The 26,260-nt window shown below is 43.2% G+C and overlaps 1 long non-coding RNA gene across 1 annotated transcript; it reads left to right on the top strand.

The window, feature by feature from the left end:
• The first annotated feature begins 7,906 nt into the window (after window positions 1–7,906).
• Window positions 7,907–25,391, top strand: Gm41752. Its single transcript, XR_877480.2, has 4 exons — window positions 7,907–8,095; window positions 11,503–11,930; window positions 12,719–12,806; window positions 25,253–25,391. It is a non-coding gene; the product is annotated as a predicted gene, 41752 (long non-coding RNA).
• The last annotated feature ends 869 nt before the right edge of the window (window positions 25,392–26,260 follow it).

The following is a 26,260-nucleotide window of genomic DNA, read 5'->3' as shown; positions in this document are numbered from 1 at the left end:
GAGGACGTAAGGGCGCACCCATCCATCAGCAAAAGTCAAGGATGAAGTCCTGAGGCAAAGGGGCAAGTAATAGCCAGTCAGAGACTGTGCCAAGTATTCAAACAAACAGATCTCAAAAGAGAAAAGCCAAATGATCCATAGATGTATAAGCACTGTCCAATGACAGCTACAGCTGAGAGTTCACCATTCATAGCCAATCAACAAGACAAAACAGAAAAGTGAATACATAGTAGAACAATCATGTTGTTATGGCTCGAATAGAAAATTTCCTGCAGGCTCTTTCTTGGGATTCTTGGTCTTTGTAGCACTGTTTTGAAAGCTGTGGAGCTCTTGAGTTCAGGTTTGGATGGTAGAAATAGGTCTTTAGGGGCGGGTCTTCAAAGGTATACCTGACTATGGGGCACAGCCTGTAGTCTCTACTTTCTGTATGTTTCACATGAACAGCTGCCAGAGCAAGCTTCAGTTACCACGGACACCCATTCATCTATGCCTTCCCTACCACGAGTCAAAACAGACTTTTCTTTCCTTTAGCTATTTGGTCAGATATTTGAATTATTGATATGCTGTTTGTAGGTGTTCAAATTAACGCATCCATTCAGAAAATCAGTATGAAAGGTCTTCAAAAACACTCAAGGTAGAAGTACCATAGGATCTGGCTATCCATTCCTAAACATATAGCTAAAGGAATTTCGATTATGATACACAAGAGGTATTTGTGTACCTGTGCTTATCACAGCACTATCCACAACAGTCTAGGTACCCACAATACATGAGTAGATGAGGGAACCCAACGGTATATTTGTTGGCCATAAGGAATAATGAATTCTGCATCATTTGCAGGAAAGTGGACAGAAGAGGAAACCACTGTGTTAAGCAAAAACAAGCCAGATGCAGGAAGAAAAGTGCCACACATTTTCTTCCACATAGAAACAAAACCAAAGACCCAAACAAAACCTGAAGATAGAAGAGGGACTATCAGAGAAGGAGAAAGGGTTGGGGCTGGGGATTGATAGAGAGGGTGGATTTAAGCAAAGTACAATAGTTGCCTATATGAAAATGTCAAGGTAAACTGTATTAACCTGTTTGACCTGTATAATCAATAATAAATTGATAGTTATAATTTTAAAAGTGAAGGCAGCATTTCTCCAGCTTCCTGATGGATCCGAATGGCAAAACACACTGTAGGACTTCCTAGCTCAACTAAGATGTTTCCAGTCTCAATCTTTAGCTTACATTCTTTACCACCTCTTGTGTTAGCCTGGGGACAAAGGGGACCCACACGGGTGTGAGAGACTGGATTTGGCCAAGGTCATTAGGCAAGGGTGCTCTACCTACATACAGAGCTTTGCCTGGCAAGCACAAGAACGGAAAATGATGTTTGGAATGTGGTATCACCAAGTCTGAGCATGGAGGGGCTGGGGCTGGTGTAGGCCTGCTGGGTCTTGATGGCACCCTGCACAGGGGCTGGTGGAGAGCTTGGCTGACTTTGTTGTGCAGATGGGCTTGCCCGGCTGCAGTAACTTTTCTGCCTTCTGCCCATTTAACACTTTCTTTGTGGAGGATGTGTGTACACAGCTTGAAAGAGTGGGTCTCCATGGCAACTAGCAAGATGGGGAAGAGCTTGGCTGCCCATTACTAGGGCAGGGATGGGGTGAGGTGACGATGGGAGGAATCAGATGGTATTCACAGGAGCAAAAACAACTGCTTGGCTTGCTCTTCTCCTGCTCCTGCACACCTGTGAGATTGGCATGGAACTTTTGGAAGGATAAACTACTACTCTTTATGTAGTAGTAGATAGTAACTGAGATAGTGAGAGGAAGGACAACAAGAAGAGCTCTACTCCATGTAAGCCTGAAACTTGCTGGTTAACAGAGCAATGTAAGATTGAGATAGGGCTCCAGGGCAGAATGCCCATCTGCAAAAAGCAGGTCCATGCTTAGCCAGCTGGGGAAGTGTGGGCACATTAGTTTCTCCAGCCTGTTTTCTTATCTGGAAACAGACACTCACCCAACTATTCTCTCTACTTCCCTCTCTCCCTTCCTTCCTTTCTTTTTTTTTTTTAATTTTATTTTTTACAGTCCAGTCACTGTCCCCTCCAGGTCTGCCCTCCCATAGATCCTCATCCCATCCCTCCTCCCCTCCCTTCTTCCAAGAGGATGGCCCTCCCCCGCCTGCCAGTCCTTCCTACTCCCTGGGGCCTCAAGTCTCTCAAGGGTAGATGAGTCTTCTCCCATTGAGGCCAGACCAGGCCGTCCTCTGCTGTATATATATCGGGGGTCTGGGACCAACTAGTGTATGTTGCCTGGTTGGTGACTCAGTGTCTGAGAGATCTCAGGGGTCCAGGTTAGTTGAAATTGCTGGTCTTTCTACGGGGTCACCCTCCTCCTCAGCTTCTTCTAGTCTTTCCCTGATTCAACCACAGGGTTCCCTGACTTCAGTCCAAGGATTGGGTTTAAGTATCTATGTCTGTCTTAGCCAGCTGCTTGTTGGGCCTATGTATGGGAGGGCAGCCATACTGTTTCTTTCTTTCTTTCTTTCTTTCTTTCTTTCTTTTTTTTTCAAAATTTTCATCCGGTATATTCTTCATTTACATTTCAAATGCTATCCTGAAAGCCCCCTATACCTTCCTCCCCACTCTGCTCCCCTACCTACCCACTCCCACTTCTTGGTCCTGGCGTTCCCCTGTACTGGGACATATAAAGTTTGCAAGACCAAGGGGTCTCTCTTCCCAATGATGGCCGACTAGGCCATCTTCTGCTATATATGCAGCTAGAGACACAAGCTCTGGGGGTACTGGTTAATTCATGTTGTTGTTCCACCTATAGGATTGCAGACCCCTTTAGCTCCTTGGGTACTTTCTCTAGCTCCTCCATTGGGGGCCCTGTGTTCCATCCAATAGATGACTCTGAGCATCCACTTCTGTGTTTGCCAGGCACTGGCATAGCCTCACAAGAGACCTCTATATCAGGTCCTTTCAGCAAAATCTTGCTGGAATATGCAATAGCGTCTTCATTTGGTGGTTGATTATGGGATGGATCCCCAGGTGTAGCAGTCTCTGGATGGTTCATCCTTTCCTCTCAGCTCCAAACTTTGTCTCCGTAACTCCTTCCATGGGTATTTTGTTCCCTATTCTAAGGAGGGACAAAGTATCCACACTTTGGTCTTCCTTATTCTTGAAACTTGAGTTTCATGTGTTTTGCAAATTGTATCTTGGGTATTCTAAGTTTCTGGGCTAATATCCACTGATCAGTGAGTGCATATCATGTGAGTTCTTTTGTGATTGGGTTTCCTCACTCAGGATGATACCCTCCAGATCCATCCATTTGCCTAGGAATTTTATAAATTCATTGTTTTTACTAGCTGAGTAGTACTCCATTGTGTAAATATACCACATTTTCTGTATCCATTCCTCTGTTGAGGGACATCTGGGTTCTTTCCAGCTTCTGGCTATTATAAATAAGGCTGCTATGAACATAGTGGAGCATGTGTTCTATCAACTGGCAGTTATCATGAAGAAGAATGCGAATTGATCCATTCTTATCTCCTTTTACTAAAGTCAAGTCTAAGTGGATCTACTCCACATAAAACCAGAGACACTGAAACTTATAGAGGAGAAAGTGGGGAAAAGCCTCAAAGATATGGGCATAGGGGGAAAATTCCTGAATAGAACAGCCATGACTTGTGCTGTAAGATCTAGAATTGACAAATGGGACCTCATAAAATTGCAAAGCTTCTGTAAGGCAAAAGACACTGTCAATAAGACAAGAAGGCCACCAACAGATTGGGAAAGGATCTTTACCAATTCTGAATCAGACAGGGGACTAATATCCAATATATATAAAGAACTCAAGAAGATGGACTCCAGAAAATCAAATAACCCCATTAAAAAATGGGGCACAGAGCTAAACAAAGAATTCTCAACTGAGGAATATCGAATGGCTGAGAAGCACCTGAAAAAATGCTCAACATCCTTAATCATCAGGGAAATGCAAATCAAAACAACCCTGAGATTCCACCTCACACCAGTCAGAATGGCTAAGATCCAAAATTCAGGTGACAGCAGATGCTGGCGAGGATGTGGAGAAAGAGGAACACTCCTCTATTGTTGGTGGGATTGCAAGCTTGTACAACCACTCTGGAAATCAGTCTGGTGGTTCCTCAGAAAATTGGACATAGTACTACTGGAGGACCTAGCAATACCTCTCCTGGGCATATACCCAGAAGATGTGCCATACTGTTTCTTAATAAGCACTGATTGATTAGATGTTATGCTCTGGATAGTCTATGTTCCTATGGAGGAGAGGGGTTGGGATGCTGCTCACATTTGCAGACTCATGAGGAATAAAGATGAGAGAACCAAGTAAAGCTTGCTCTGGGCAATGATACGCCCATGTAGACAAGAAGGTAGAAAAAGGATGGATGTGGTCTGTGAGCCTGGGATGTGACAAAGGAGTAGATGCACAGCAGCTGTTCTCATGATTGCTAGTGACCTGATTTGGTTTGGTTTTTGTCAATTGACAGAAGCTAGAGTGAGGTCAAAAGAAGGACTCTGGGTTGAGAAAAATGTCTCCATCATGTTAGCCTATGACCAAATCTGTCCAGCATTTCTAGATTAATGATTGATGGACGATGGCCCAGCCCACTGTGGGTGGTGCTTCTTCTGATGGCCTTGGGTTGTACTAAACTGTGTAAGCCATGAAGAACAGGAGAGCAAGCCAGTAAGCAGCACTCCTCCATGGCATCTGCATCAGCATCAGCATCTGCATCAGCATCAGCTCCTGCCTCTAGGCCAATGAACTGTGACCTAGGTTATGAAAACAAACTCTTCCCTGTTTTTCGGTCATAGTGTCTCATCACAGTCATAGACACCTTAACCAAGAAATCACTTTCTCTTTCATTGGAAGGGCTCCAAATACCTCTAATATGGAGTTCCGAAAATGATCCAACTTTGATCACTGAATCTTGGCTGCCAATTTGAGTAGGCTGGGGAACACTTAGGAGACTAGTAAAGCACACCTCACCTCGCATGTCCTTGAGTGCGGCTCCAGAGAGGATTAGCTAAAAGCAGAAGGCCTGCTGTGAGCTTGGGTATCTCTGTCCCATAGGCTGTGGACCCAGCTGGATCAAAAGGGAAAGAAAGAGGAAGCCTATTAGCATAGATACCCCCTGCCTGTGTCCCTGTCTCTCTCCTTCCAAGTCATGATGAGGTGACCAGCTCTGCCCAATATATGCCCTTGTACCATGGCATTCTGCCTCACTGTAGACCCAGAAACACGAAGCTAAATGACCACGGAGTGTCACAATCCAGGAGGCAAAAATAATTTTCCCATCTTATAAGTTGCTTTGTCAGGTATATGATGAAAACCCCAGCACACCCATTCCAGGCAAAATGACAATGCAGAACCATCCAGGAGGAGGTGTATTTTCCTGACCCCCAAGAGGCAGTTGCCGGGACCTCCCTTGGGCGACAACCAGCTTTGTTAACCATCAGGATGCTGGCCTTTCAACCCATCTGAGTGCAGAGACGATGACAGGAGGCTCAGCTTGCCAGGAATCCTGTAAGGGTAATCCCACCAGGCATGTCACTCCCATCAGCCATGTCACGGGCAGGGGATTTTAAGCTCAGAGCTGGGATGAGTAAACTGGGAACAGTTGGGAGAACCCGTGATCAACAGGGAGGGCTTTACTCCCAGGAATCCTGCTGTCTGCTGTGCATGGGTTAGAACAGCCACCTACCTTTGGAACCTCTGTCAGCTACTGGCTTTGTTCAGGAACAGGGGACCAAGGCCAGAGACCCAGAGCAGCTTCTGTTCTGCCCACTCTTGGTTCTGCACACTGCATCACAACCGCTGCATGTGAGTTTCATACACTCCTCACATCAGATACTGAAAGGTTCTTGATTCTCTGTGTGGTCTGAGGAGGAGAGATGCTCTAAGGTGAGGGAAGACCCAAAGGCATGAGGGTAATTTCTGCTCCCCCCCACCAGATTTGCAGTCTTAATCACAGCATGACAGGTGTCAAATGGGTTATACAATTGGGTCTGTGCTCCAAATGTGACTGTAGTACATGACTGTATTTATAATAAATGCCTATGTATGTGTGTATGTATATGTGTATTGTGTATGTATATATGAATGTATTATGTATATATTCTGTGTATATGCATGTATGTTTGTTTGTTTGCATGTATCCATCTAGCTATATAATCTACCTATCATCGGTGAGTCACCTATTAAAAACAAATTATTGGCTCGTGATTATGGTGTCTGTGAAGACCCCTGGTCTTCCGTCTGTGATCTGGACATGCAAGAGAGCCAGGAGTGAAGCCAAAGTTCTGAAGGTTGGAGAGCCAGTGATACAGGTTCCACTCTAACACCAGATCCCTGAGAACCAGGCTATAGGCAGGAGAACAGTGATGACTCAGTCTAAGCAGTTAAAATAAACTCAACTCCCTTTCTATTTTGCTCTATTAGGTCCTCAGTGGACTTGATGGTACCCACTCACATTATGGAAGGCCATCTAATCTTATTCAGGCCACCAATTCAAGGGCATCTGGGCATGCCCTCAAAGGCAGCAATAATGCTTAGCTATTTGGGCATTCCTTCAGGCAAAGCTAACACAGGCATCATCATCAGTGTTCAGTTACCACTCACAGTTATCCTGTGAGGTTAGTAAAGCAAGATCCTTCACTTAGTGTGGAAGAAATGAATACTTATGAACAATTGGCCCAGTGCAAACAACTAGAATATAAGGAGCTAGGGGGTTGAAGCTAGAGTCATCTAGTTTTGAAATTTTATCTCATCAAGCTTTGTAACATAGTTACTTTTAGAAATGAGTTGGCGAGACATCGGGTCACCAAGCTCTTGAAAGCTGTATGCTCCTTCATAGTTGAGAGGGAGAGGTGAGCAGGAGACAGTACTATCAGAGATTCTGCCCTTTCCTGGTCAAGGTGACTCCAAATATATTGGGCTACTGCAAATATGAGAGTCACCATGAGTCTCTTAGACCATGGTAGGACTTTATCGTGGAGGGGGAAAGGCTGATAATCACAGCTCAGGTTGTCTCTATTACCCAAGATGACAACTATTTTCCTTTTCACCTTAGAGAGCCCCTGGATATAAGAAGAGTATCTCAAAGGGCCAGAAGGTTTTGTTGTTGTTTTTGTTGTTTTGTTTTGTTTTGTTTTGTTTTTATTGGCCAAGACAGGAGTTGAAGGCCCATATCCCAGCCAAACAAAAGGCAACTTAACCACTGCCAATGACTGTGATTCCCAGGTTGGGTGACATTGAGTGACACTGGGTGCAGTTAGATGACCCTGGGTACAGGGGTGAACTGTACTTGATTGGCTTGTGCACTGGGACATCATCCTGAGTCTCCTGTGGTACAGGCCTTGGAATAGTAACATGACTCTTCTCAACCTCTGACAACATCTGTCTCTCAAGAGCATGGATTTTTTGAAAGCATATTGATCTATTCCTTTTGCCATCACTCCATAGAGAGGCAACTTGGAACGCATGGCTACTCCCTCCTAGTCTCTTGAACCTTCTGTTCTATTGGCTCCCAGGAGGCAAGACATAGACAAATGTCTCTTTGTCTCCCGTTGATTTCTGTATGGCAGAGAGCATGAGAAAATGTAAGGGCTGTGTGACACCAAGTTCTCCTCACACAACTCCCCAGAAGAATAGCTACTGCTTGCTATTGAGTTATTTTGCTCATGTGTGCCACAGAATGAGGATCAACGGGTAGCTCTAAGGAGCAACCATGGCTATAACAAAACAGACCTCAGCCCCTGGTAATAGCCAAGAGCCAAAATTTTGTCATCGGCTACACAAGCTTAAAGACAACCACAGTCCACACGTGAGAACGTGCTGTGACCCCCCTCTGACAGCCTTAGGAGACTGAACAGTGTGTCTGGTTAAGTCCTGCCCAGATCGCTGTACTGCAGGAATGTAAAACGATCCAAGGGATTTGCTTCAAGCCACTAAGGTTGCAGGAATTTGATATTCAATACAGAGGACGAGAGAAATATCAGCCTCATGAACAGATGAGACCTTCAGGCTCGCTTGAGGGTATAGTGAGTGCTTTCCTGTGGAAGGTGAGTGTGGACAGTCCTACTGGTTACCCATGCTTTCTGATGAGATTCACATCTCACTCCTATCTTTCTGGGGATGATGTTATCCTATACAAAGGTATATTTTCTTTGAAAGCTTTGAGTCCCTGAGCACCAAAGTTGTGTATGTATGTGTGTGTATGTGTAAAAATGTTACAGAAAATTTTATTTTTGTAATTCCATGAAACATGAGACATGGAGATAAGGGGGGCAGAGGGGGGAGGCCCTACGGGTCATAGCTGAACCATTTGTAACCTATGGCTATCAAGTGAAAGTGTCTATAGAAACAGTGATTTAAGATGAGTGTATGGCAATTTAATACAAACTGCTAATGATGATGAATCCTTGTGAATAATTATCAAAACTCTCTTGTCAGCATTTTAATTTTTGCTTATTTTTACATTTCTGATCAGCCGTTGCATTTATGCCTCAGATATTATAGTTTCGTTTTGCTTCTTTAATTAGTGTTATTCCTGTAGATAGCCATCCCATATCTCATTACACTTGGATGAAGTGTGACTAAAGAACATGGATTCTGTGTTATAAAACTTGGAGTCAAGTATGGGATCGACTTCTTAACCATCACAGTCTATTTAAGCCAGTAAATTAACAGCTCTTAGCTCTCTTTTCCTGGGCAGGAAATAAGAGACTCGCTTAACAGCCATTTAAAGGATCATGAATCTCAAATCGGTTGTTGACATTATGTGCCTCAGGTTTGGTGAACAGCTTTATAGAATTTGATCTTCACTGGCTTTTGTCTTAGAAGCATGCAGACATAATGCAACAGGGCTAGAATAATTTTAGTCCAACCATCTTAGCAGCTCCCGAGTCCCTAAGCATCCTAGCAGAGTTCTGAGTGGACACAGAACTCTCTCATAGGGGTGCTGGTGGCTGGCTGCCTTTTGGGATGGCCCTGTTTCATCTCATAGCCACTGTACTGCCCAAGGAAGTAGTATACTTTCCCAGCAGGCTGTCACATTGTCTCCTGCTGCAGGCTGTCTCTTGTTGCCTCTGCACCCTCTAACCATGGCATATGCCCTATATAGAGAACACTTAGATGCCAGATGCCATTATGCCCACCCTCATCATTCCTGAGCATCCTTTTTTGGGATCTGCTCAGACATCAGTCCCAGAGAATTGAGATATAACAATAAGAAACTCATGGTGTACCACCTGTACCAGGTGTCCCCTCACAAACCTAGTGAGTACTGTGGCATCCATACTTCTAGATACCTTCCCTGGCATACTGATTTCTTCTTCCTCTTAAACACTTATCTATCTCCTCAGGCTTTAGTCCTACCTCCTGGAGTGGTCTGAATGACAATGCTCACCATAGGTTAGCATATTAGAACACTTGGGCCCCAGTTAATGTTGCTCTCTGAGAAGGTTTAAAAGGTAAGGCCTTTGGTGAAGGGAGTATACCAGATTAAAAGCCCTGTGCCACTTCTAGCTGGCTGCCACTGTTTGGTGCTTGTATTTGAAGATAATGAACGCAGTATCTTGTTCTTGTAACCATGCCTCCCATCATGCTGAACTCTCACCTCTCTGGAAGCATAAGTCAATATAAACTATTTTTTTTTTAAGAAATTGATTTGGTCATGGTATTTTATCATAGCAACTTAAAAAGTAGTTTGAATGTAGAAGAATGCGAATTGATCCATTTCTATCTCCTTGTACTAAGGTCAAATCTAAGTGGATTAAGGAACTCCACATAAAACCAGAGACACTGAAACTTATAGAGGAGAAAGTAGGGAAAAGCCTCGAAGACATGGGTACAGGGGGAAAATTCCTGAATAGAACAGCAATGGCTTGTGCTGTAAGATCGAGAATTGACAAATGGGACCTCATAAAATTGCAAAGCTTCTGCAAAGCAAAAGACACCGTCAATAAGACAAAAAGGCCACCAACAGATTGGGAAAGGATCTTTACCTATCCCAAATCGGATAGGGGACTAATATCCAATATATATAAAGAACTCAAGAAGGTGGACTCCAGAAAATCAAATAACCCCATTAAAAAATGGGGCTCAGAGCTGAACAAAGAATTCTCACCTGAGGAATACCGAATGGCAGAGAAGCACCTGAAAAAATGTTCAACATCCTTAATCATCAGGGAAATGCAAATCAAAACAACACTGAGATTCCACTTCACTCCAGTCAGAATGGCTAAGATCAAAAACTCAGATGACAGCAGATGCTGGCGAGGATGTGGAGAAAGGGGAACACTCCTCCATTGTTGGTGGGATTGCAAGCTTGTACAACCACTCTGGAAATCAGTCTAGCGGTTCCTCAGAAAATTGGACATAGTACTACCGGAGGATCCCGCAATACCTCTCCTGGGCATATATCCAGAAGATGTCCCAACCGGTAAGAAGGACACATGCTCCACTATATTCATAGCAGCCTTATTTATAACAGCCAGAAGCTGGAAAGAACCCAGATGCTCCTCAACAGAGGAATGGATACAGAAAATGTGGTACATTTACACAACGGAATACTACTCAGCTATTAAAAAAATGAATTTATGAAATTCCTAGCCAAATGGATGGACCTGGAGGGCATCATCCTGAGTGAGGTAACCCAATCACAAAGGAACTCACACAATATGTACTCACTGATAAGTGGATATTAGCCCAGAAACTTAGGATATCCAAGATATAAGATACAACTTGCTAAACGCATGAAATTCAAGAAGAAGGAAGACCAAAGTGTGGACACTTTACCCCTTCCTAGAAATGGGAACAAAACACCCATGGAAGGAGTTACAGAGACAAAATTTGGAGCTGTGACAAAAAGATGGACCATCTAGTGATTGCCATATGCAGGGATCCATCCCATAATCAGCTTCCAAACACTGACACCATTGCACACACTAGCAAAATTTTGCTGAAAGGACCCAGATATAGCTGTCTCTTGTGAGACTATGCCAGGGCCTAGCAAATACAGAAGTGGATGCTCACAGTCAGCTATTGGATGGATCACAGGGCTCCCAGTGCAGGAGCTAGAGATATTACCCAAGGAGCTAAAGGGAGCTGCAACCCTATAGGTGGAACAACAATATGAACTAACCAGTACCCCGGAGCTCTTGTCTCTAGCTGCATATGCATCAAAAGATGGCCTAGTCGTCCATCACTGCAAAGAGAGGCCCATTGGACTTGCCAACTTTAGATGCCCCAGTACAGGCCAGGGCCAAAAAGGGGGAGTGGGTGGGTAGGGGATTGGGGGTGGGTGGGTATGAGGGACCTTTGTGATAGCATTGAAAATGTAAATGAGGAAAATACCTAATAAAAAAAAAAAGAAAGAAATTGATTTGGTCATGGTATTTTATCATAGCAACTAAAAAAAAGTAATCAGTGCCATGTTTCTGATACTTTTCCTATTGCTGTGTTTCAGCTGCCTCTGAGATTGAAACATTGTATCTTGAAGAGAAGTTCTTTAAACAAGGAGCTAAACAAAGCAAAGCCAGGAAGTTCTTGAAACTGACCAGATTCAGCAGGCCCTTCCCTCCCAGAGTTATAAAAGCTGAGTCCCTGTTTAGTCTTGCTGAGCTTCTGAGAAGACTTTCAGACAAGCAAAGCTGCAAAGGAGACCCCGAGACCAGACAAGCCACCTGGAAGAATTGGAAAGTAACCCAGCCAGCTGCCTGGAGGAGGTTTAGACCAGCGTTGCTTGGAAAGGACCCTCTCAAACCTGTTGAGTTGCCTGCAAGGCTGTGCCCTGTGCTCCAGGTTTCCAGCTTTTTTGAGTTGTCACCCATGCTGGGGTGAGCACTGATGATGTAGCTGTCTTGGAGTCATTTCTGCTCCCTTGATCATATCCCCGTAAGTAACCCCATACAACTCACTGGATCACCAAGGTGTACCTTGGTCTGTAGTGAGGTCCCTAACTGGGGAGAGTAGATTGTGTGTGTGTGTGTTGCATCTTCCCAGGAAAATTTTTGTCACTCAACGTCTATCTTCTTCAAATCCAGAACAATTAACATCCTGTCTATCATCAGCTTCTAAGGAACACCCTGCCCCCTTGTCACCCAGGCCAAGAGACAATTAGAAAGGTCTTTTTGTGCTTAACTAGGTCACCTATTTATTACACAAACATTTGTCACGGGCATGCAGTACAAGCTCAGACACTTCTTAGAAGCTTCACGAGTGTTTAATCCTCGCTAAGTTAGAAGATCAGCACTATTATTATTTGACACTGCTGTTATTGCCATTTTTTTTTTTCTGATGAGAAAACCAAGGCACAAATAAATTAAGTCAGTCACATAACAAGTGAATGGATCTTAAATTCAAAGCCAGTCTGTTGAGTCTCAAGATTTTAACTGCTCCATTACACAAGATTGTAATTGTTCCATTGTAGTTCCCCCCTTTTTTAGGGGCTAAAGCAGATAGTAAGAATTCGGGTACTATTTTCAGAAGGGTAAAAGACCTTGTGGTGGTTTTCAAACCATTGGCATATATATTTAAACACTTGGTCCTCATTTGGTAGAACTGTTTGGGAAGGATTAGAAGTAGCCTTGTTGGAGGAGGTGTATGGGAGGGGGCAGGTTTGAGGCTTTAAAAGCTCACACCATTCCTGTTGATCTCTCTGTGCCTCATGCTTATATTTCAAGATATGAGTTCTCAGTTACTGCTCTGACACTGTTCCTGCCTGCTTGTTGCCACGCTCCCCACCATGATGGAATCCAACCATTTGAAACGGTAGGTCCTAAACTATTCCTTCTACAAGTTGCTTGGTGATGGTGTCTTATCATAGCAATAGAAAGGTAGTTTGGACAGACCTGGTTGGGACCAGTCACACCTCCTTAGTGAGCATATGACCTCATCTTTGGATACCATCATATATAGCCATGTCCCTATCTTTGCCTCCTTATAAATCATGTGACCTGAGGATAAATACCTCCTTGGTAGACAGAGAAAGTCTGCCCTTTGAGTGTAATGTCAGTTTAGAGTCTACTTATACTTTGGAAATTTGAAATGACAGAGTATTTAAATTGATTTCAATTTTCCTCCAACTTTCTTTATTGCCTAAGACATGTCTTTCTCAGCTTATTAATGTGGGAGCTGATTTAGAATGATATAGGTTAGAAGAAAGAGCTTAAACTTATCTCAAATTTACATTGCCACAGCTGTTTCTCTGAGGCACACTCTTGGTATCAATAATTTTTATCTTTTTTTTTTTTGGTTAGGTGTACAGATAATTGTGTCCACACACTTGTGGGCTGTGGTGTGGACGGTGTGTGAAATGAGAAGAGGGAGCTGTCTCCCACTTCAGAGACAACTCTCAGTGTCCCAAACAGGACTCCGAGTTCTAAGTACAATTTTATAAGGCTTGAATTTCCCAAAATTTTTTATGGCTTCACCATATTCCAGGTCATCCTGTAGATTCAGGACAGACTTTCTCTGTCTACCACAAAGTTTTGGTCCTCCAGGTCAGATGATTTATAACAAGGCATGGTAACATAGGCCTGTCTATGGGAAAGATTTTCTGTGAGAACCATACTCCCTTTAGGGGTCATGTTGCTATGACAAAATAGCTCATAGTTTCAGAAGTTTCTCTCTGTTGATTTTGGCCACGACAGCACTATACATATGTATGTATGTATGTATGTATGTATGTATGTATGTATGTATATTATGTGGTAAAAGATGCCTGTTCACCTTCTGGTGATCAGAAAACACCAGTATAAGGGGCAAGTTGGGGTCACTATGGCACTCTCAAAGAATAGTACATCTGTGGTCACCTTATTTCTTCCCATTAAGTTTCACTTCTTAAAGACTTTACAGTCACTTTGTAGTAGTACCACTGCCTGGTGTCTGAGCCTTTACATCAACCTCTGGGGACATCTTGATTCCGTCTATTTAATCTATAGGAGGATCCCACCCCTACATCAGTGATCTCATTTATTCCCCTGATCCCCGTGTGTGTGAGTGGGGGGTGTGTTGTATATGCACATAAGGAAGGGTACATGTGATAGCTTATACTGACTGCAGAGGAGCATACCTGGTATCTGCCTTACTTTTTTTGAGGCAGGGTCTCTCCTTCAACCTGGAGTTCACATTTTCCACTAAGCTAGGCGCTGTGACTGATTGCCCCAGCAATCTTTTGGTCTAGACTCCCCACAGAGCCTAGGGGTTATAGGCATGGTGAAATGATACCTGGATTATTACACAGTGCTAGGATCTTAATGCAGATCCTGATGGTACCCAAATGCTCTCAGGCAGTGAGCTTCCTCTCCAGTCCTGTCTTGTTGCTTTTTTGTATTATTTGTATATTTTTTATATATAATTATTTTTGTATATAAGTACTTTGTATGGAAGTATTTTTATATATAGTTATTTGTATTATTACAAAAATACAGTTTTGTGACCAACAAAAGCTAGCCGAATTAAGGATGTACCTTGACAAAGATCCTGGCCTTGCTTAGTAAAAGATTATAGAGGCAACTTTCTTACCTTCCTCTGATTTAAGAAGTGTTGCAAAAGCCATTACACTTAAAGGCGTACACCCTGGACTCAGCTTTAGGCTCCTTGTCTTGGTCACCAAGAAGGTGACACTTTCATTTGAGACCCTGTCTTCTCTGGTCATTTCCCATTCATTTTTTTTTTTTTTATTCCAAACATTCTTCACCATCACTTCCTAATTGATCGTGAATTTGGAGGATATAATGAACCTACCTCAAGGATGGGGTTGTTTGATGTGTTCCAGATGTGGGCAGGTGTCAGGAGAACAAAGTGATGGGGGAGGGGCCTAAATTCATTACCCACTTGCCAAGAGCTGAGGTCTCTGCTTTGATTCAGGATTTGTATTTGTGAAGTTCAACCATGATGGAACCAGCTTTTATTATTCATTTAAAGATATTATACACTTTTCTACTTTGTTGCTGGATGCTGCATTTTGATCAAAATTTTAGTCATAGAATTGACACTGTTATAAAGTGACCACTAGGGATAAATGCTAAACTATTAATGGATTAATACAAATTCTGTCATGCGTAGCTTTCCAGTTCATTGTTTTTCTTAGTACAAAGATTGATTTCTATTTCAAACCTATCTTTAAACCAGAGATGGATATGAAATCTCTTACAGATCCAAGAGGTATACAGGCTTCATTTAATTCTAATTTTGCATGTTGTGGCGTTTAGCTTTAATTTGGATTTAAAAATGAACATTAATAGATTGAAGGTACCTACATATATAATCCTATTTCAAGATGGTTTGAACTGTGCCACAATAGGGGAGAAAGCCTCACTAGTTACTGTAATTGGGAACAAAGGGGGAAGTTAGGAGGCTGGTAGCTACAAGATTTTTGGAACGACTCATAAAACTCAGCCCTTTTCTTTCTAACCTGCCATCATCTGGTTTGTGGGTGAGGTAGAGAAGGATGAAGTGGTACCCTCCCCACCTGGGGTCCCCTGAGCTGTTTTCCTCTCTCTAGCAACTGCTCATTTTCAACATCAGCATCTCAGCATGCTGGGGCTTTAATCCTCTTAGGGTCCACTCTCTAGGGTGGTCCTGACTTGGCATAGAAGAAAGAATAGGCTGCTATAGAATCAGTCACATCAAAAGTAGTCAGGGGTTTGTCACTCTGCTCAGTAGTCAGCACAAAAGAACAAGGAGGCTGAATTCTTACATTTTATTTTTAAAATTTTAAATTGGCGTAACATTTGTTCTTATGGAACGTGTTATAATTTAACGCTTGCATACAGCGTATAAATATTAGACCAGGCCATTTACATTTCTGCCTCCTCAAAGATCTTTATTTCCATGTTTGGTTTTATCTTTAAACTCTTGTCCAGCCATTATGTAATTTATAATAAGTTCTTGTGGAGTGTATTTACCCACTGTCCTACATCACAACTGTTCTCCCACTGATATACACCTTGGTAACACTTCTGCAAGCGGGTAGGAGAAAGATTTGCCCGGAACTTGTAGGTTTCTCCTAGAGCACTTTCCTGTTCAGCCACTTCTTGAGGGTGGCCTAGGGCAGTCTAGGCATCACTGGTTTAGAATCTTGAAGCCTTGGGACATGTCTCATTCAAACAAGAAAAGATAGCATGTATCCTTTTTATGAATTACTTTTTCTCCTTGGTGTGACTAGTGTTTATATGACCAGAGTAACTTAAAGAGGAAAACGTTTTATTTTTGACAGATAGCTCAATGGTGTAGTCTCATGGTGGGGCAAGCTTGTCAACAGGATTTGAGGTGACTACCACTTTGTATCCTGCAACCATTTAAATTATTTATTTATACAAATAAAGACATGGGAAGTATAAATGGAGGTAAAAACCTGCTGGCTCAGAGAGGTAACTACTTTAACTGTATACAAAGTATTTATTTACAAGTCTAACTCTACAACAAAGCTGCTAGCTTTTAGCAATCTTTCTATCTGTGTCATTCTGCTGAACTAGTCTACCTTTCTCCTGAGCTCCTTCAAACCCAAAGGTCCTTAGCTCTCTTTCCTAGACTACTACTCTACTTGGCCAGCTGTTTCTTGATTGTCCTGCAAGCCCAGACAGAAAATTTCTATCTCTTAACCTAAGCTCTATCTACAAAGGCTCTTTCAAGCTAAAAAGGGAGAAAGGGGAGAGGGGAGAGGGAAGAGGGTAGAGAGGGGGGAGAGAGGAGAGGGAGAGGGGAGAGAGGGGAAAGGAAGAGAGAAAGAGAGAGAGAGCTCTGTCAAAATTCCAACTGCAAGAAAGAAAGAAAGAAAGAAAGAAAGAAAGAAAGAAAGAAAGAAAGAAAGAAAGAAAGAAAGAAAGAAAGAGATCTCTAGGTACTCCCCTTGACCATTGGCAGTCCGAACCACATCTCTGTTATGCATGTGGGGCAGGCTCCAAACTGAGTCAGTAGGGGCCAAACCATTTCACCCTTATGGTGGGGTAGCTCTAGGCAGTGGGTCGAAGAGCAAAGAACACAAGGAACTTGCCTTAAAATAGGAGGGAACATTCCATTCTTTAGCATTCTTATCTATGGAGTCTTTTAGAGGCACACCCAAACTGCATCTCTACAGGACACACCTAACTACATTTGACAAGCACAGTCTCTATATATGTTTTTGTAGTTTGTTAAGAACTAGGTTTTCTGTGTAGAATAGTCAAATAGCCTGCAACAGGGTCCACAATCAGAAAGAGCACGATGAATGCTGATTCTCGGCTTGCCTTCTCCTGATGATTCAGTCTGGAACTCCAACTTAGTCTTAAGGTTGGACTCTTCTCAATCCAATATAGAAACGACCCCATAGATACGTCTTGAAGTTTGTTTCCTAGGTGATTCTAGATCTTGGGAAGTAAACAATAGTAACAATAACTCTTCCCACTCCACCTCACCCCCAAGACATTTGTGACTTGGGCAGAACTGGTAACCATCAAAACGAAGTAAGGCGGGCATAGAAGAGAGAGCACCAACACATCTCACTCTCCTGTGGAATCTAAAGAAACAGTTTCCTGGAAGATGAGCAGAGCTTCAGTTTCCAGAGGCTGGGGAGGGGGTGGAGGGAATGAGAGGGTGGAGGAGGAGAGTGGTTGGCCATTCGATGATGTGTTAAGAGTTAGACAGGAGCAAGATGCTTTGAGGTGTTACAGCACAGTAGAGTGACTGTGGATAACAGGCATGTGCTGTACACTTCAAGAAGCCAGAAGAAAGGAGTTGTAAAGTCTCTGTCATTAAGAAAGGACAAATGAGCCTTGAAGACAGCTCAGTAGATTAAATGCTTGCCTAGGAAGCAGGACAACCTGACTTCAATTGCCCCGGAATGCACATAAATGTGGAAGTAGAGACTCCAATCCACAAAGTTGCCCTCTGACCTCCGTATGCACAACATGGTGTTTGCTCATCCATGCATCCATCAGATATGCATGGGATAAAAGAGAAAAGAAATGCCAAGTGGTTGAAGAGATATGTGTTGTCTGCTTTCAGTGCTATGAAACATATATGTGTATGGAAATATTGCATAGTGATCATTAGTATGTCTATTTTTGTTCTAAGCATCAGTTAACTACATTTTAAAAACGTACGAATCTTTTATAAATAAAAATGAACTTTACCAGAAAAAAAATTAAAAACCTTATAAAAAATTGGCAAAAGACAATGAGCCCAGATACATTTGGGGTCTTGGGGACTTCAGAGCATTTCCAGGAAGCAGCTTTGACATTATCTCATGGAGGAGGAGGCAGGACTCCTAGCTGTGGTAGTGCAACCCTTGTCAACTAGCCAGACTCCTATGTCTCACGATATTCTAATGTCAAACATCATGTGCTTTTGCTGTGTTTTCTCTGCCTGCCATGAAGTTCTTGGAGAGAGAGACAGAGAGAGACAAACAGACACACACACACACACACACACACAGAGAGAGAGAGAGAGAGAGAGAGAGAGCATGCTAGCTTTGTGTGGCTGGGATGGGGGTAGGGAGCAGCCTTGCAAATCCCTCTGCCCTGGATGGGAAGTGGCCCCAGTTACCAAGGAGTTTTTTTCAGCCTTCTCGGAAAGCGGGGAGCTCATGGAAGGAGCTTATTCTGTATTTATGGCGAATTCAAGTGGGACAATGGTCTGTGTGGCAGCGGATTACCCAGCCAGCCACAAAGCTCCAGGACCTTTTAATCTGAAATAGTAAGGGTGTATCCAGGAACTTCACTGTGGGAGGGATGGGATGGCTCGATGCCAGCGGCAGGGCTTTTTTTTTTTTTTTTCTCTTTTCATGATAGTGGACCTTTCTGGGATGGAAAGATCACTGCTAAACACTTGACATTTCACCAGACTTTTCCAGATCCCCCATTAATATCTCTCCCTGTGATCCTATAAAGGTTATGGCCAATTCAGGAGGCTTAGGATGCCCTCTGATATGTGGGTACTGCCTGAGCTGGGTTCTGAGGCAAAAGGAATGAATGCCACCCAGGGCCCCAGGCAGGGCCAGGCCAGTCATTTGCTTAAGGCTTTGAAAGCATGTGGGGTGAATTCATTATATTCTCCAGCTCACATCTGGTTGATTTGTTTCTTTTAACTCAAAGGGCCTATACATTGGAGAAGCCAACACATTAGAGTAAAACAGGTAATAATAAAATCATGACATACATTCATTTTACACACACACACACACACACACACACACGAATGAGGACAAAAGAATGGAGAAAGAAAGAGCAAGAAGGAGAAAGGAAGAAATAAATAGACAACTGACAAATCTAAAGGCTGAAAGGCCTAATTTCTGAATGTTTCAAGCACTGTATAACTAACAGACTCCAGGTGAGAAGTTGCAGCTAAAATGTATGAATCAGCATTGTGATATTTGTCACTGTGATAAATGGCCTAACAGCACGAAGACAGGGGAGAAAAGATCTTCTTGGGAACTTGGTTCAGTCATGGTCCAGAGACCTTTTCTGACTTCATGGTCACAGGAAGCAGAGGTCTAGGAAAGGATTGTGGACCAGGAATAGCTGCCAAATGTACACTCACAGTGACCCACTTACTAGCCTTGAAGTTATACCGCTTCTCAAGACAGTACCACCAGCTCAGCATCCTGACAGGAACATTTCATAGTCAAACTATAACCTGTGCTAAAGATAGCGCAAAAACCTACCTTTAGGCTGTGTGCAGAAGGAGTATACGAAACATAAGTGAACTGTGTATGTTATACCTTGAGAAATATACCAAAGCCGAAAATAAAACTTAAAGCCCTGGCAAGAGATGCTCATCCTGGATCCTAAGACACATCCCAAAGCCCAGGGTAAATTCTTGCTAAGGAAGTTGCTGTTTAGAGCTATGCTGGCCCGATTCTCTGGGTGGATAAGTATACATTGTTGCATGTCTGGACAGGGTCAAATCTTTCCAATGGTGCTCCAGCCAGAGAGACATTCCCAGAGCCCTGAACTCACCTGCTTTGATATCTATGATCCCCATAGCCTAGAGAGAAAACCTTGAAGATCATAGGCCATTTTAGTAGTCAGAGAGACTTTCAAAGGATGCAGTGATTATCTTCCTGTGTATGAATAAGTGTGTGCTATGAAGACCAAGGCATTCAGATGTCACCTGAGGACCAATGCACAAAGCAAATGGCCTTTAGCTTTGAGGTTAATTATGGTGTGTCTAGAGGAAGAATTCTTCTCGGAGGCCACTAGCTCTGAGCTCCTGCTTCACTGGAGGATCTGTAACCAACAGTCAGCAAGCTTAGGGCTCTGCTGACCTGAGAAAGGCCAAGCGAGAAATGCTCAGATCAGAAAGAACACAAGGCTAGAGGCACGGCCACGTGTGCTGTCATGGTCCTGCCTCCAGGGTGCTGAGGGCAGAGCCCCCTGAGCTGTGCCTAGCATGTGCTCCAACTTCAACACCAGGCACTTTCCACTCAGTCTCTGTGGCAAGGAAGAATTTTTTTTAAAATGCAAATAGTTTAATAAGAAAATGGCCGGATTAAATGTAGGTAGTTTTCAAGATGAGAGAGGAATCTTCCCGTCTGGGGAAAGCACCGTTCGTTCGTGGTGTCCCTTGAGTTTGGCAGGTTTGCTCGATCGATTGTAAATTGAGTGGACGGCTGGAACTTTTTCTACATCACTTAGGGCCTCCTCCTCGGAACAGTGGCAAAGCAAGCCAGGAAATATGGGGCTTTTGTTCAAAAGGAGAGATGGTAATAAAGTGTCCCAAAAGTTCATCCTAAAAGCTCTTTCAGGCTGAGGCTCTGTTCTTCCTCCTTCTTCCTTGTCTCTTGGGTCCTCCCTTCTCCTAGCCCTTCTTCCTTCCTTCTCTTCCTCCTCTTCCCATCCCCCTCCTTCTGTTTCTCCATATGATTCCCCTTCTCCCCTCCCCTCTCCTCCCCTCCCCTCCCCTCCCCTCCCCTCCCCTCCCCCTTTCCATTCTCTGTCCTCCATCACCCTCTCTCTTTCCTTGGCTTCATTCACTCCTCTTTCCTCCCTCTCCTTCACCAGTGTGCATGTATATGGTAACTCATGACAGTTTTACCAAGGAATTTTGCATGAAGAATCAGAGATGTGTGTGTGTGTTTGTGTGTGTGTGTGTGTGTGTAATGGGGATTCAACATAGAGTCTTGTTATGCTAAGCAAGTGTTCTACCATTGAACTACACTCTTGGCCCTCTTTATCCTCTCTCTTTTTAGGCAGGAATCTTCCACCCCAGGCTAGATCTGAATTCGCTCTTAGCCTAAGTAGACTTTGAACTTGTAATTCTGCTCAGGCCTCTGGAGTGTCAGTAATTACAGGCCTGTGCCTTCAGGTCCAGTCAGAATTCTTCCTGTGTATCTATATGTAATATACACAACTCTCCCTCACATGTCAATTTGAAATGATTGGAATCACTCCAAGAAATGATAGTTCTACTTTGATATTTGAAAAAAATATTAAGTAACGCCTTGGTAAGGTTTATGAGCCAGGAAGTGTGAAATAATTATCATCAAACCCATAAAACATTGGCCTCCTATCTGATGGTTTCCTCATCCACCAAATTAAAAGGCTGTTAGCAAGTGGCTGTCATGTTGGCTTCTTTTAAAAAATAATTTAAAATTATTTTCGCAGTCTAGTCACTATCCTCTTCCCATTCCATCTTCCGACAGTTCCCCATCCCATTCCTCCTTCCCTGTCTCCAAGAGAATATCCCCATACTCCCACCACATCCTGCTAGGCCTCCCCACTCCCAAAGGCTCCAAGTCTCTCAAGGGCTAGATTTGTCTTCTCTTACTGAGGACAGACCAGGAAGTCCACTGCTGTATGTGTCATGGGCCTCGGACCAGCCAGTGTATGTATGCTGCCTGGTTGGTGACTCAATGCCTGAGAGATCTCAGGGGTCCAGGTTCATTGAGACTGCTGGTCTTCCCATGGGGTCACCCTCCTCCTCAGCTTCTTCTAGCCTTTCCCCAATGTTGGCTTCTTGAGTGCTCTCCCACCCCCAACCCCTGCTTTCCACTGATGCGCATTTGCAATTCAGATGCTAACCAGTCCTGTCTGTATCTGACATATCAAAGCACCTTGCAGAGCCTCCCTGCCAGCACACAGTGGCCTCAGGGCTCCTTGCAGTTGCACTACATCAGCACATCCCAATGTCGTGTGCATCATCTCTGGGATGATGGGTAATGCCTGCTACAATAGGCAGTATTTTTGGAATAACTCTCCTAGCTCCTCTTCTTATACTCAGTGGAGTCTGTGTTTGGCAGAAGAAAGATAAGCACCCAGGTCTTACTGCTTAGGTATGGCTATAAGGACGGATGGATGTGAACGAGAAGAAACAGCTTTCTCAAGGTCACAGGCAGCCCAGCAGAGATACAGAGCTTTGGGGAAAGAACCCTTCGAATGATCTCCCAGAAGGTGGACGATGGAACTGGATAATTAATATGGGTTCAGACAATGGGCTGTCAAGAATACCAGGGTAAGGCTTTGTTTGGCCTCTGTTCTGCTGGTTGGAGATAATAACAAAGGCCAGTTTCGTAGTAATCCCTACCTTCATTTTCCCCAGATCCCAGTGTTGTGTGCAGTGTGCAGTGTTGTATGTCCTGGACGTGATATGTAAATTTATACCCACAAGTGACACATATTAAATTTCAGCCACTAAAAATAGCATGAGTTTCAAAGAATCCTGGAAAGTCACGGATTGACAGCATGACGTATGGCAGGGAGTGGCATCAACGTCTTCCTCCCGACACAGCTTCGTCATCGGTCACGGATCCTGCTCTGTTCCTTTGTGGCCTTTGTGGGATTGAAAGCGCAGAAAGGCCTGGGCTCTGCTGTCACTCCAGACTGTGACAGGCTCGCTACAGTGAGAAAGGTTGATTCCAGGGTCTGTGTCTTTCCAGAAAGACGTCATCTGTAGAAATAGTGACAGAGCAAGAGGGGAAATTGGGTCAAAAAAAGCCTTGAAAAAAAATGAGACTTCCTAGACCATAAAATAGTGGTTACAATAGTTGTTTCCTGCACATTCTTGTATAGACAAAGACCAAAATGAATCGATACGGGTGTCTTTTATCGCATCCCTAAGGATAAATTACTGAGAATCGGTTGTTGCTTTGGATTAGTTCATATTGGAAGCTTGTTCTTCCCACAGCATGGGTAGCCTCAGTCACAATGGACATTGTAGTATCACTGTGAACAAACTGGGGAAGGTATGTATTCATCGCCTTGCTTCTGAAGACCACAGAGAGTCCTCGCCTTCTTTCGAACACGTGTAAATATCTTACAAGTTTGATTTCATCCTATAAACCACCAACACTGTGACACTTAAAGCCACAAGTGACACTGAGCAGGTTTCACTTCGTCAAGAAGTTATACAACTTGATTGCATTTATCTACATTTAAAGAGAAAAAAAAGAAGAGAGGAGAGACGTGTAATTCTGTCTTTCGTTGGAACATCTGGTACATGGGAACAGGTGTGTACATATGTGTGTATGCGTGGGATACACATACCCAAGTATGTATGTGTCTAAGGATGCACATAGTAGAGAGGTGACTGCTGAGTGTCCCTGCATCCCAGAGTTCATCTACACTGAGCCTACTTTCTGATCCTCTCACCCTCAGCAGACAGATGGACTGCGCTCTCATGCCTTGCCAGACACCATTATGTTGATCCCTCGAAATTCTCAGAGCCTTTGAGTCTTCCTGGCTTCCACAGCTGGTGGTCGGGACGTCCCAAGAAGATGTGTCTGTGAGAAGTTGGCCTTCAATATTAAAATAATGAATAGGTTTTAATGTGATTCTAAAAAACCACTCAAGCAGGAAAAGTTGGCTTATGTGCAAGCAGGGGTTTGCAGACAAGCCTCATTTACATACGCCTTCCACCTGCACTGTTTTCAGAAACGAAGAAAGGCAGTGGCTTGCCCAGTAGTTGACTTAAAACAAAAAATACTCCTCATTAATATTAGGTATTCTGTCCCTGCCAAACAAATGCCAGTCTCTGTCGGCCTGGATTTCTTCCAAGCCATAAATCTTGAGAGTCTGAATGAGAAAGAAGTCAGTTGAATCAGAGCTGGCCTATCTCGGCTCAGCACACCCCTAACCGCTTTGAATTCATGGTCATGGCAGGAATGAAGAAGAAGCGCAGTACACACGTGACCCCTGATCAGCGTGTCACCCTACAAACAACTAATAAGCCTGTGTTTCCCATGTCAGGGCCACCTTGAAACAGTCTTTGAGTTTCCTACGGCTCTGTAGCAGTGAAACTCTTTTATGTAAGCCACACAAATATCGCTGTCCTCTCACACACTGGAACGAGAGTTTAACCCTCCTTAGGATTCTTAGACCTTCTGTAGGGATTGGTTTGTTTGTTGGTTGGTTCTTTTATCTTGCATTCATCTATTCCTAGTTAGCTCAGTCCTCTTTTAAACACGGCCCAGTCTTTAAAAAAATCAAATCCCAGAGCCATCAAAGGGCAGAGTTATGAGCATTTAAGATAAGACTCTAAAAGGTTCCCGAGGCAGTGAGACCAGCCGCTGAGGTTGCTGTTCCCATCAGCCTTTGTATGTGGAACTCAGTGGTCCCTGTGTAGCTCCCTTCAAAATCATATGCAAATACCCACAACCTTGCTATAGAATACAAAAATGAGAAAGTCAATTTCAGGGTTATTTCTCCCTGGATTTTAGGCAAATGAAAGATGTAGAAGTTTGTGAAGTAGCACCTTTCCTAGGCACCTTGTTCTAGACTTCCTAATGCCCTCTTTAGGAACAACTGTTTTAGTTAGGGAACTGTCTACCTAGTGTGTCTGTTTCTGCATTCTGATTGCATGTGTCCATAAATAATAGTCGTGTTTTATGTGCCATATCAGAAAAAATGTCATTTTAAAAAACTTAGCATCATATCTTCAAAATCGACTTTTATTCATAGAACCAGCATGTAGCTGACTTTTAATTCAATTTATGACCTTTTAAACACGAGTCACATTAACATCGAGTCAGTGTGATTTTTCTGGATACATTGACAGTTATTTCTGTAATTGTTTCTGTATATGCAACTTATTACACTTTGCTTTGAGACACTTCACAAACCGGAAGGCCAAAGTCTCATTTGCTAAAATTTTGGTTGCTCGTCTTGGTGTTTCTGGGAAGAGATGGAATCTAACAGAAGTGGAGCCCTGTGGAAGGAAACAGGCTCACTGGGGTGAGTCCTTGAAGTGTATTGTGACTCCAGCTCACCCTTCTCTACGTTTCACCCATCATGGAGTAGGCATTCCATCATGAGACATTCCCATGAAGATGGTCTGCCTCACAAAAACCCAGAATGCGACAGAGCCAACTGATCATGGATGGAACCCTCTGAAACTAGTAAGTTAAAATGAGTTTTTCTTCTTTGAAATTTTATATTTGAGGTTTTCTCACAGTGAGTCAAAGCTGATTAACCCTAAAGCTTTATTACCTTTTCACTTGTTACAGATATATGAAGTTATTCCTGGTATACTCTAATGCATTGCTGATATATGAAATCACTGATATAGTCTAATGCTGTTTTCCATTCCACTCTTAAAGCCGTGGCTCTAGGCATGATCTGGGAGCTCCTGTGTTATCTCCTCTGCTGTTGCATCCTCCCTGTCCAGTTGTTCATGCTGTCTGGCCAGCAGTTTATTCCAGACACCAACCATCTTCAATACTAGAACTAGCCACCATAAGCCTGCCATCTATTACAAAACCCTCTCTACAAAGAAAGAAAATTGTAGTAGCTGTATAAGTAAAAACATACCTACCTACTCTCCAACCTCTTTGTCAAACACAACGGATGATAGAAGAATGACCACTAATACATTTATTATTCCCTCTGTCAATCAATTGCAATGACTACGCTATTTGGAACTATTTAATTTTTGTTTTCTGGGTACTCACTCCCCTTTTTAAACTGCCTCTCTGTGGTTTATTTGAAAGGTTTTAGAATTAGACTTTCACGTATCAATAGTTTTTAAGAGGTATCTCCGTGTATAGTGTTCCGTGGCGCTTCTAAGCATTATGCACAAGCAGACAAGGCTCCAGCATATCAGCATTACACATAAAAAAACCCTGCTGTGTAAAGATGTTCCTTTCTGCTGAGTTCTCTGAGACCTTCACTTATAGCGGGATCGGCCTAACCACGTTTTCCCCATACATTGAACACTTCAGAAAATGCTGAATTCTGTTTCCAAACTAAATGTATGTCAGGAAAGGAAATGAAGACATTTATGCATGTGTATTTTTTTTGTCCTTCTCA

The sequence above is a fragment of the Mus musculus genome, chromosome 18 (assembly GCF_000001635.26).
Source record: "Mus musculus strain C57BL/6J chromosome 18, GRCm38.p6 C57BL/6J".
In the NCBI taxonomy this organism is placed as follows: domain Eukaryota; kingdom Metazoa; phylum Chordata; class Mammalia; order Rodentia; family Muridae; genus Mus; species Mus musculus.
The sequence above is the reverse complement of the archived record's forward strand: the minus strand, read 5'-3'. Positions and strand labels throughout refer to the sequence as shown.